The sequence below is a fragment of the Anomalospiza imberbis genome, chromosome 17 (assembly GCF_031753505.1).
Source record: "Anomalospiza imberbis isolate Cuckoo-Finch-1a 21T00152 chromosome 17, ASM3175350v1, whole genome shotgun sequence".
Lineage (NCBI taxonomy): Eukaryota > Metazoa > Chordata > Aves > Passeriformes > Viduidae > Anomalospiza > Anomalospiza imberbis.
The window spans coordinates 11,100,829-11,111,020 of NC_089697.1; positions in this window are offsets into that span (position 1 = coordinate 11,100,829).

Genomic DNA, 10,192 nt, shown 5'->3' on the forward strand with positions numbered 1-10,192 from the left:
ATAAACAGATGGCCCTATCAACAAAGCACGTGTAGATAGAATTTCCCAGAAGTGTGAAAGGCAGACTATGAAAAACTTATTGGGAAGAAGAGAATAAAAACAGATCAGCAGGAAAACTGAAACTCCATACATCAGCTGTCAGAGAACCATCACTCCCTTTGTGATTCCTCAGAGGCAAAGGAAGACACAGAGCTTTCCTCTGCTGCTTCAGCTTCTTTCCTCTTAGGAAAATAGTTTGTTAGTTTAGTTTGAAAATTCACATCTGTTTTATACAAACTCCATGAGTATTTTAAACTTCAGCTATAAATGCTGTTAAGACATCATTTGCTGCTCACAGGATGGTTTATGATTGGGATCACGTACTCCCTTCTCAAATCAGGAAATTAAGCCAGAAATCTCTATCTTGATAGTTATCTCTGAAATCAGTGATAAACTGAGTCTCATCATCTGTGAGCTAGGCTCTGCCAAGGGTTCCAGGCTGCTGGTCCCTCCCAGTCACTCCATGAGCTCAGGAATGTGCTGGGAATCCAAAGGTACCAGCCTCGAGAGACAGGGAGAGCTTTGGCACTACAGGTTTATTTTTTTTTTTTTGCTTGTCTGTTTGTAAGTAATTTGTTTGTTTTCAAAATCTTCCTACTTCCCCTTCCCCAAACTAACTTAAACCCAAGCAAGCATCCTGTTTAAAAGTAAATAAATAAACAAAAAATCTAGCTATGTAATCAAATCTCAAGTATGTTGCTTATGTAAGTGATCTGAACTAAGTCAGCATGAAAAATCCAGAGTTCGGGCATTTTATACCATTATGTTCTAGGTTTTGATTTTAAAAATATTTTTTTTCTTTGTTTGTTGTAAACTCCTTTGAAAGACAGTTGCTGTTCAGGGATAGAGCATGTTGAGGTCTTTTCTAATCTCCTTCCAACACTGCAGAGCCCTGTCTTTGGGAGTGTATTCAGACTTTCTTCTCTTTCTTCCTCCCGGGGTTACTCAGAATCTCCTGGGTCTATAAAGTAAGTCCAGGGTGCTTTATTTACCCTTCAGAAACTGAAGATGCAGCAATACTGGAAACTGAACCAAACCTTTTAGGTTTCATCCTTACACATATTTTTCATTATGATTCAGGAAGTCACCATCTCTTTCTTTGATTCATAGGTGCCGCTGAAGAGATGCTGATAATTCCCCACCTTGAAGGACTGTATCTTAAATCAGCCAAAAAGTTGAAAAAAAGCTGCATCTTGCATAAGCTTTAGTGCCCTGGTTCATTGGTATTTTGAAAAATGACTTTTTTGTCCAAGCTGGATGATCAGAGTTAAACTTCAGTGGTCTTACAGAATGAAAGCTCTGTTGTTGGGGCATTTGAAATGCATGCTTGGTTTTATTTTCCTCTTAATTTTTGTATGCTGGCTGTATTTACATTTTATGCCCAGATGGTTTTCTTTAACTTCTTAGTATAACTTACATGTTACATCTTGCAAAAGCTTTGTTTTCTTGATTTATGCCTCTGTGTTTGAATAGTTTGAAAACTTTGTTAGGGCAACTCTTGGGGAAACTGCTTTTTTAGCACTGTGGATGGCTGTTCTCTGTCAATAGGGAACTGGAAACTTGTGGTTTGTGTGTGTTGTTGGACAGGATTACAGTCATGTCATGCTGGGGGTTTAGATTTTATCCTTGAAGAAGCCCAAAACCTTTACTTTCAATTGAAAATATTCTTTCTTAGCACATTAATAGCTCTGAAATCAAAGATCAAGTAAGCAATTTATATTTTTCATAAGGAAACATGTTCTTACCCTAAAATAAAATGCCACAGGAGATGCCAAGGCCTGTATGAAAAAGATAAAAATCAAACCTATGAGCTGATAGGTGTGATATTAACTATTCATGAAAGGAAAATCCAGCTTTAGGAAGAACTAAAAAAGCTCATTGAGTAGATAAAAAGCCTGTAAATACCACTGCTATAACCACTTTGAATACAGCGTTATCTGAAACAAAGATTTGTAAAGAAATATTAATAGAAAATTCTAAAATTACTCTGCAATCTGATGTGCAAGTCAGATGTTCTGCATTGCAAGAGATAATTCTGTTCTATGAGTAAAAGCACCTGCTTTGTGATGGCAGCCTAAAAACCAAGGATGTTAAATCCAGAAATCCATGGTGTTAAATTGAACTGGCAGTTGAGGGTGTTCCCAAAACAGAGTAACAGAGGTTTTCTCTCTTCTGCATCTGGAGAGAGCCTGAGGGCTTTTGAGATTACTTGAAAGATGAAGTAAAATTGTGAATGAAATTATGCAGCTGGCACAAGGAATTGATTTCTTATCAATTATGACTATGCCAGTTTTAAAGTGGTTTAGCTGCAATGACTAACAAGTATTTCTGTTCCGTTGTTGAACAAAATGAACTAGAAATGTTCACCAGCAGTGGAGTGCTCTCAAAAGGTGCTGTTGCCAGAGTTCCATTTCTTTTAGGGCAAAGAAGAGTAGAAAAGCATCTCAGTTTTGTATAATGTGAACGTAGTAGAAATTAGACTGGGTACATCAAATTTACTGTAAATTTGCCACCTGAACTGCACTGGTAAAATGAAGATATTGGCACCTTTCCAACTCACTGAGAGCTTTTCATAGAGGAAGGACTTCTGTGCAGCCCCAAGGAGATGAGATCTGTTCCCTCCTTTCAGTCTGAAAATCTTTCCATACACATCTGTTTGCAGCTCACACTCCCTTTGGCCAGAGCTGAGAGGAAAATACAATGCTAAATTCACTATGTTGGTAAAACATCATTAGAAAAGTTGGTAACAGGAGTTTTCACTAAATCAGGATTTGGAAGTTTTGTAAACCTGCTCTCTGCACTCACCTCAAACACCAGCACATGCCAACACTAGGAACAACCTGAGGCATGATGGGATCTGCAGCTTTGAGTGGAAGAACAAGTCTTATTTTCATTGACCACAACCCTTATGCTTGCCAGGGTCATACCGCCCTGCAGACCAGCACTGGTAAAGTATGAATTTTTATGAATCAATCTTATGATCAATTAATTTAGATGGAGAATTCAAATCCTTTTAGTCTGTTAAAAACTATTAGGATTTCATTGCTTTTAGGACTTCTTTACATTCCTGGGTTTTTTTGCAGAATAGCACATGATTTCCCACAACAACAGAAAAAAAAAGGCTCATAGGCTGAGGATCCCTTGAAGCCATGTACTGCGTTCTGTATTTTTTTTTTTTTGGAGTTGATAGTGTTTAATGCAGGCTTGTGGTCTGTTTTAAGTTGTACTGTACTATGAAACCTTTGTCTCCCAAATGATGTAAATTCTCCCTGCACCCCATAATTGTGATTTCTCACTTGGGGGGAAGGGAGAGTACCTGTGAATACATTCCAGTTCTGGAAGGCTCCCCTTAGGAACGCTGCTGGAACGCCAGCCCTGAGCCTTCCCAGAAGAATGTGGGATGAATTTAACTTTTCAGGGTGCAAAAGATATTTAAAGCAATACAAGCTATGTAAAGAACTTAGGGATAGTCAACTAAATAGTTTTGTGTTGACACCAGCTCTCTTGTTGTCACACAGCGATCAAGGAGGGGAATATTCATGTGAGGACACGTGAAAAAATGGCCCTTTCCCTTTGTATATCTTAGGGACTTTTTTAGGACTTACGGGCTTTTTTAGATTTGGTCTTACTGTAACATAGTTACCGTTGCTGGAGTCCAATCTAGAATCTTTCCATCAGAAATGCTATTTTAATCACTGACTTCTGAATGGTCCATATCTCATTGTTCTGAAATTTGTCACATCCAGAGCTTGGGAGGCGAAGTAAATCCCATTTAATTTTAGATCGATTCTTTGCTATGCTGAACTCCATATTTGGTTTTGTTTTGGCTTAAGATTTCTATTGATTTCTGAAGCCAAAAACATCAGAGAGTTGCAGGGGTGAGTGGCATGGTCATCTGAAGGGCTCAAGTGCCCTGGGTGGGATGTGTGCCTTGCTGCACTAAGACATGGTGTTACCCCACAGACAATGTCAGCAGTGCACTGCAGGTGCTCTGGAGCCTGCCCGGAGGAAGTCCATGGCAGGCTGCGTTTGCACCTCTGGGACACTCGATTCCAGATGCACTGGTCACCCCTCCAGGGGACAGCAAACTGCATCCAGGGGACAGCAAACTGCTGCCAAAGGGATTGAGGAAGGTGCATAAGGAGTGTCACTTGTGGCACCGCTCCAGTTCATGTGAAAGGTCCAGCATGTCCAGAACAGCAATTGATGGTTCTTAAATACTAGTTTGACCCTAAACAAGATCTGGAGCATATTTAGCCACGTATTGGTTCCCGGCAATAGGAATATGCTGGTTTCAGCCTCCCGGGGATATCCAGAACTTTCAGCATTCTCAAAGGCCACTGTGATAACATGACGGGGGAGGGAAATGTGTCCTCTCCCTAGGGAAGGTGTCCCGTCCCCAGCTGGCTCTGGGGACAGGTTAGGGCTGTAATTGTTGGTGGTTCCCGCAGGTGGCTCCCGCTGCCCGGGGCTGCGGGCACGGCCGGGTGCGGGCTCCGGGAGCAGCGCTCCTGCCACATCGCTGTGTGCCACATCGCTGTGCCACATTGCTGTGTGCCACATCGCTGTGTGCCACATCACTGTGCCACATCGCTGTGTGCCACATCGCTGTGTGCCACATCGCTGTGTGCCACATTGCTGTGCCACATCGCTGTGTGCCACATTGCTGTGCCACATCGCTGTGTGCCACATCGCTGTGTGCCACATTACTGTGTGCCACATCGCTGTGTGCCACATTGCTGTGTGCCACATCGCTGTGTGCCACATCGCTGTGTGCCACATTACTGTGTGCCACATCGCTGTGTGCCACATTGCTGTGTGCCACATCGCTGTGTGCCATATCGCTGTGTGCCACATTACTGTGTGCCACATTGCTGTGCCACATCGCTGTGCGCCACATCGCTGTGTGCCACATCACTGTGTGCCACATCGCTGTGCCACATCGCTGTGTGCCACATCGCTGTGTGCCACATTGCTGTGTGCCACACCGCTGTGTGCCACATGGCTGTGTGCCACATTGCTGTGTGCCACATTACTGTGTGCCACATCGCTGTGTGCCACATCGCTGTGTGCCACATCGCTGTGTGCCACATTACTGTGTGCCACATTACTGTGTGCCACATCGCTGTGCCACATCGCTGTGCAACATCGCTCCTGCCACATTGCTGTGTGCCACATTGCTCTGTGCCACATTGCTGTGTGCCACATCGCTGTGTGCCACATTGCTGTGTGCCACATTACTGTGTGCCACATTACTGTGTGCCACATCGCTGTGCCACATCGCTGTGCAACATCGCTCCTGCCACATCGCTGTGTGCCACATTACTGTGTGCCACATTACTGTGTGCCACATCGCTGTGCCACATCGCTGTGCAACATCGCTCCTGCCACATTGCTGTGTGCCACATTACTGTGTGCCACACTGCTGTGTGCCACATCGCTGTGTGCCCCATCGCTGTGCGCCACATTACTGTGTGCCACATCACTGTGCCACATTGCTGTGTGCCACATCGCTGTGTGCCACATTACTGTGCCACATCACTGTGCCACATTGCTGTGTGCCACATTACTGTGTGCCACATCGCTGTGTCCCACATCGCTGTGTGCCACATCGCTGTGTGCCACATTGCTGTGTGCCACATTGCTGTGTGCCACATCGCTGTGTGCCACATCGCTGTGTGCCATATCGCTGTGTGCCACATCACTCCTACCACATCGCTGTGTGCCAGCGTTACAGAGGGCAGCGACAGAGACCTTAGCCCTGTTCCCACGGGATAACCAGCACACCAGGCAACACACACTGCAGGGAAGGTGTTGCACCATGCACAGCAACTCTGAGAGCAAAATAATGCACGCTGTGACCTGCAACTGGTAAATTTATCTAACAGGAGCAGCTGAGGGAGCTGGGGGTGCTCAGCCTGGAGAGAAGGAGGCTCAGGGGGGAGCTTGTGGCTCTCCACAACTCCCTGACAAGGAGGGTGCAGTGAGCTGGGGGTTGGTCTCTTCTCCCAGGTAACAAATGCCAGGATAAGAGCAAATGGCCTCAAGTTGCACCAGGGGAAGTTTATATGGGAGCCTAGGAAAAATTTCTGCACTGAAAGGGTTGTCAAGCTCGACAGTTGTTGAATAGACTGCCCAGGAGAGTAGTGGAGTCACTATCCCTGGAAATGTGCAAAAAATGCCTGGGTATGGCACTTGAGGAGATGGTTTAGTGGTGAACAAGGTGATGGTGCTGGGTTGATGGTTGGACTTGATGACCTTAGAGGTCTTTTCCAACCCTAAGGGTTCTGTGAGTCTCTGATTCTACATACATATTGTCAGATCTGTCCTGGAAACTCTCTCTTGATTCTATTGTCCATGGGGCAAGGATAAGCTTTCTCTCTTTCTGGCCCCTTTTTTTTTTTTTTTTTTTTTTTTGCAGTGTCATTGTAATTAAACCAAGAATGGTGAGGTTTTGCTTAGAGGAGCTCTTCTTACACAATGTGTTCTTGATGAACACAAAAGGAAACATCTGGTAGACAGAGCACATAGGCAATTCAACTGCATTTTATAACCAATCCAGCATGGATGAATTTTCATAATGCATTAGTCACTACTGTGTGAATTAAGGTGGGGAGAAACAATGGATGTAGGCATAGAAAAGATGAGCACAGATGTTGTGTGGATTCCATGGATGACAGGGATATCCAGGGGAAGAACTGCCTGATGACTTTCTCTGAAGACCTCCTGAGTGTAATTGTTCTGTACAGTGAGTGGCTGTGTTCTGACTTCTGTTAAATATCCCAGAGGACCTCCTCTAGGTTTTAGAAGATGTTACTGCACTGGAACATTCTCTGGCTGTATTTTCCTTCTTCGCACTTTAAATCTTACAGGACCTATTGTTTCCACAAAATGTTTTACCAATTCCTTTCCTTCCTAAAGAGAATTCTTCCTCTGAGCATTTCTAAGCAAATCCTTCATATCATATGTTTCAATCAAGCTTTTCTCCTGGTTCTATTGGTACACTGCCACTGAATTTAACTGGACCACATTGGTGTAATTGAGAGCAGAAGATTGGTTCCTTTAATGTTTCTGCACAAATAATCTGTTTCTCCGATCAGGATTTTTTTCACTGCTTGGAATTTCTTCAAATTTGTCAACATCTTCAGGGTAAGGAGGTTCTTCCAATTCTAATACCACCTGAATTCTTTTTGAAGCACAGAACATGTTTCCACAGGCATGCTATTAATTATGGATATTTCCCTAATTCCACTTCTGTGAATATTGTCCAACAGCTCACGTCTGCCTATCCACATCTGGTACAAATAAAAAAAGGTTTGGTGTTTTCCATATCAAACATGTAATAATGACCATTTTGCTTTTGTTCTTATTTTTAAATCAAAGTTTGTAAGTCCTTTTTCATATAATCTCTTAAGCCTTATAATATTGGGCAGGATGAGGCAATTTTTTTATGCTTTACTTTGCTATATTTACTTTCTTGCTTCTGGACAACCAGTGATTTGAGGTATGAGACCTTTGTATCATTTCCCTTTTCAGCATTTGCTCCATTTGGACCTAACATAACCCATAACTAGAACCAACAAAGGTATACAAAACTTTCTCATAAGAGGGATGAGTTGGAACACCAAGCACTCATGGGCTGCAGAGGCTGTGATGGCTTTTGTGTCTTTCCATTTGAGGAGCTCAGTGCAAATGATTCCCTGTCAGCAAAGGGAGCATTAAGAGGCATTGTGGAGCTAATGGTTGAATTACTTTTTAAGGAGTGTAATTTTTTCCTGTTCCTCCTCTCAGCCAAGACACAAACATGTATGTGCACAGAACCCTCGGAACTGCAGCTTGTGCCAATCTCATAATTGCATTTGTACTTACAAGTTTGGAGATTTGAGGTAACTGTAACAGTCCTGGCTCAGCTTCCCAGTGAAGTATTGCTCTTCTCAGACTGTGGTTTCCTAACACAGGTGGGAACAACCCTGGCTCCCTTTTCCCCATGTAGTTGCTCACCTCAGTTGCTGCCAAAGCATGTTACAGATATCAATTTTGATTTTTTTTCTTTTTTTTTAATTTTAATTTGTATTAACCATTTTGATGGAGAGGAGGAAATCTCTGTAATGGCTTCTTTTTACAGAGAAGAAAGGACAGCAGGTCTGCTGAGTGAGCCTGTCATACTCCCAGCTGTGTGAGAAAATGTTTAATTTGGGCATGTGCAATGAAATAAGGATGTTTTCAAGAAAAATCTGACTGTGATATGTATGATACAGAATGATAAATCATAGCTTTTTAGCTACAAACGCTGATTATAGCTCTATCAGTGTAAAAAGAGTGGGGAGGGCTGTTGATGTGGCCTAAATTTTGCCCTGTGAATACACCTGTAATGTGTAAGAGGCTTTGCTTTGCAGAGGTTAAGTGTAAAGCAGAAAGTGTCATTGAAGCCTGACTCCATCAAGGCTTAACTGTCTGTGCTGGTCCAGAATGTCTGACCTGAGCAGCAGAACCTGAGTGGCCCTCACAGCCAGCTGGAAAGCAAGACCACAGGAGGTTATGAAACAGCTCCCATGGCTCTCATCCAATCCCTCCTTTTGTTAATGGCATAAGAATCTTTGAAAAGAATCAGTCTAATATATCCCAACTAGCTCACTCTGAAACACTTCCAGTCCTGGCTGGATTAAGAACATGCTCCTGCTGCTGTGCTCAGCACTGCTTGTTTTGTCAATCAGTGAATCAAAAACATGAGGCAGATGCACATGCACAAACCTTGTGATGCTTTAAAAATGGATTAGAGATTAATGAATTGACTCTATTCGAATCACCTTGTTTAGCACTGGGTTTTGAACCCTGACAATCATTAGGGGCTGGTAATGACACTTTTATAGTGAGGGTTTTAAAGCTAAAATAGTCTGTACACCCATGGCACAAGAATTCTCTTTGACTACTATGCAAAGCACCCACAAATTTGTTCAAGGGAGTTCATCCCTTGTTTAACTGGCTCTTGCCCCTCTAAACATCAGGAATTGCATAAATGCAGAACATATTCAGGTAGTTGTCATGAGTAGTCAATAGGTACCTTGATTGTGAGAAAGAAAACCACTTTTTTATGTTTAAGTACTTAAGAGGATGGCTTATAACCAAACTGTGGAAACATTAGAGCTCCCTGGAAGACACAGCCTCTAAGTACTTCTACGTGACATTTATTCAGTTCCACCAGGACACTTTAAATCAGCTGTAAAAATCTCAAAGTATTTTAAAGTCTAAAAAAAAACCACCACTACTGACCCTTTCAACCATGTGACTCATGGAATGCTGATAGTAAATGAAAAATACAGGCCAGAAGTCTTAATCTGAGGCCATACTTCCACACAAATCCTTAAGGTAAAATTAATGGTTTAACAAATCTACTTAACTACAAGAAAACGAATACAATATAAACACTGATGAATGGGAACAAATTTGGTGGTGCAAATAAAACCTAGGCAGGATACAAAACCAGGTTTAGGTGTGTACTGCTCCCTGTGTGTGTCAGCAGGGCATATACTGAAACACAAAATGTATTAGGAATTGTGATTTGGGGAAGATGTTGACAGACAAGAGTTTATGGGTAAAAGTAGGACTGGAAAGAAAGTCTGTTCCAGCCCTAAATAACATGACACTGTATTGGGTTTGTGTGGCGAGGTGTTGGTAGTGGGGGGCTGCAGGGGTGGCTTCTGTGAAAAGCTGCTGGAAGTTTCCCCTACAGAGCCAGTTCCAGCAGCTCCAAGCCAGAACTTTTATTCGAGGTATATCTTTGTATTTGCTGGGGATTTCTGGCTTGCTCTGGCTGTTTCACACCCCTCTCACCCACCTTTTTGTAAGAGTTGGGGCTTGCCAGGCAGATCAGTGAAGTATCAAGATTTAATAAGATCTACTAGAAAAGTCTGAAGCAATAAGAAAAAATGTGTTCCCAGTTAAAGAGGCAAAATCTGAAACATCCACTAATTTGCATCTGCCTGGTTAGATGTAGGTGTTGAATATAGACCCTATTAGTAATCAGCAATCCTTATTAATTTGCTTCCTTCACTGGAAGGAGGATAAAGTTGATGAGGTGCATTCATGTGCAAAGGAATTTCAGCTTTGCTTATAGCAAAGAGATGATCCACCAGAACTGCTGCTGGCTTTGGAG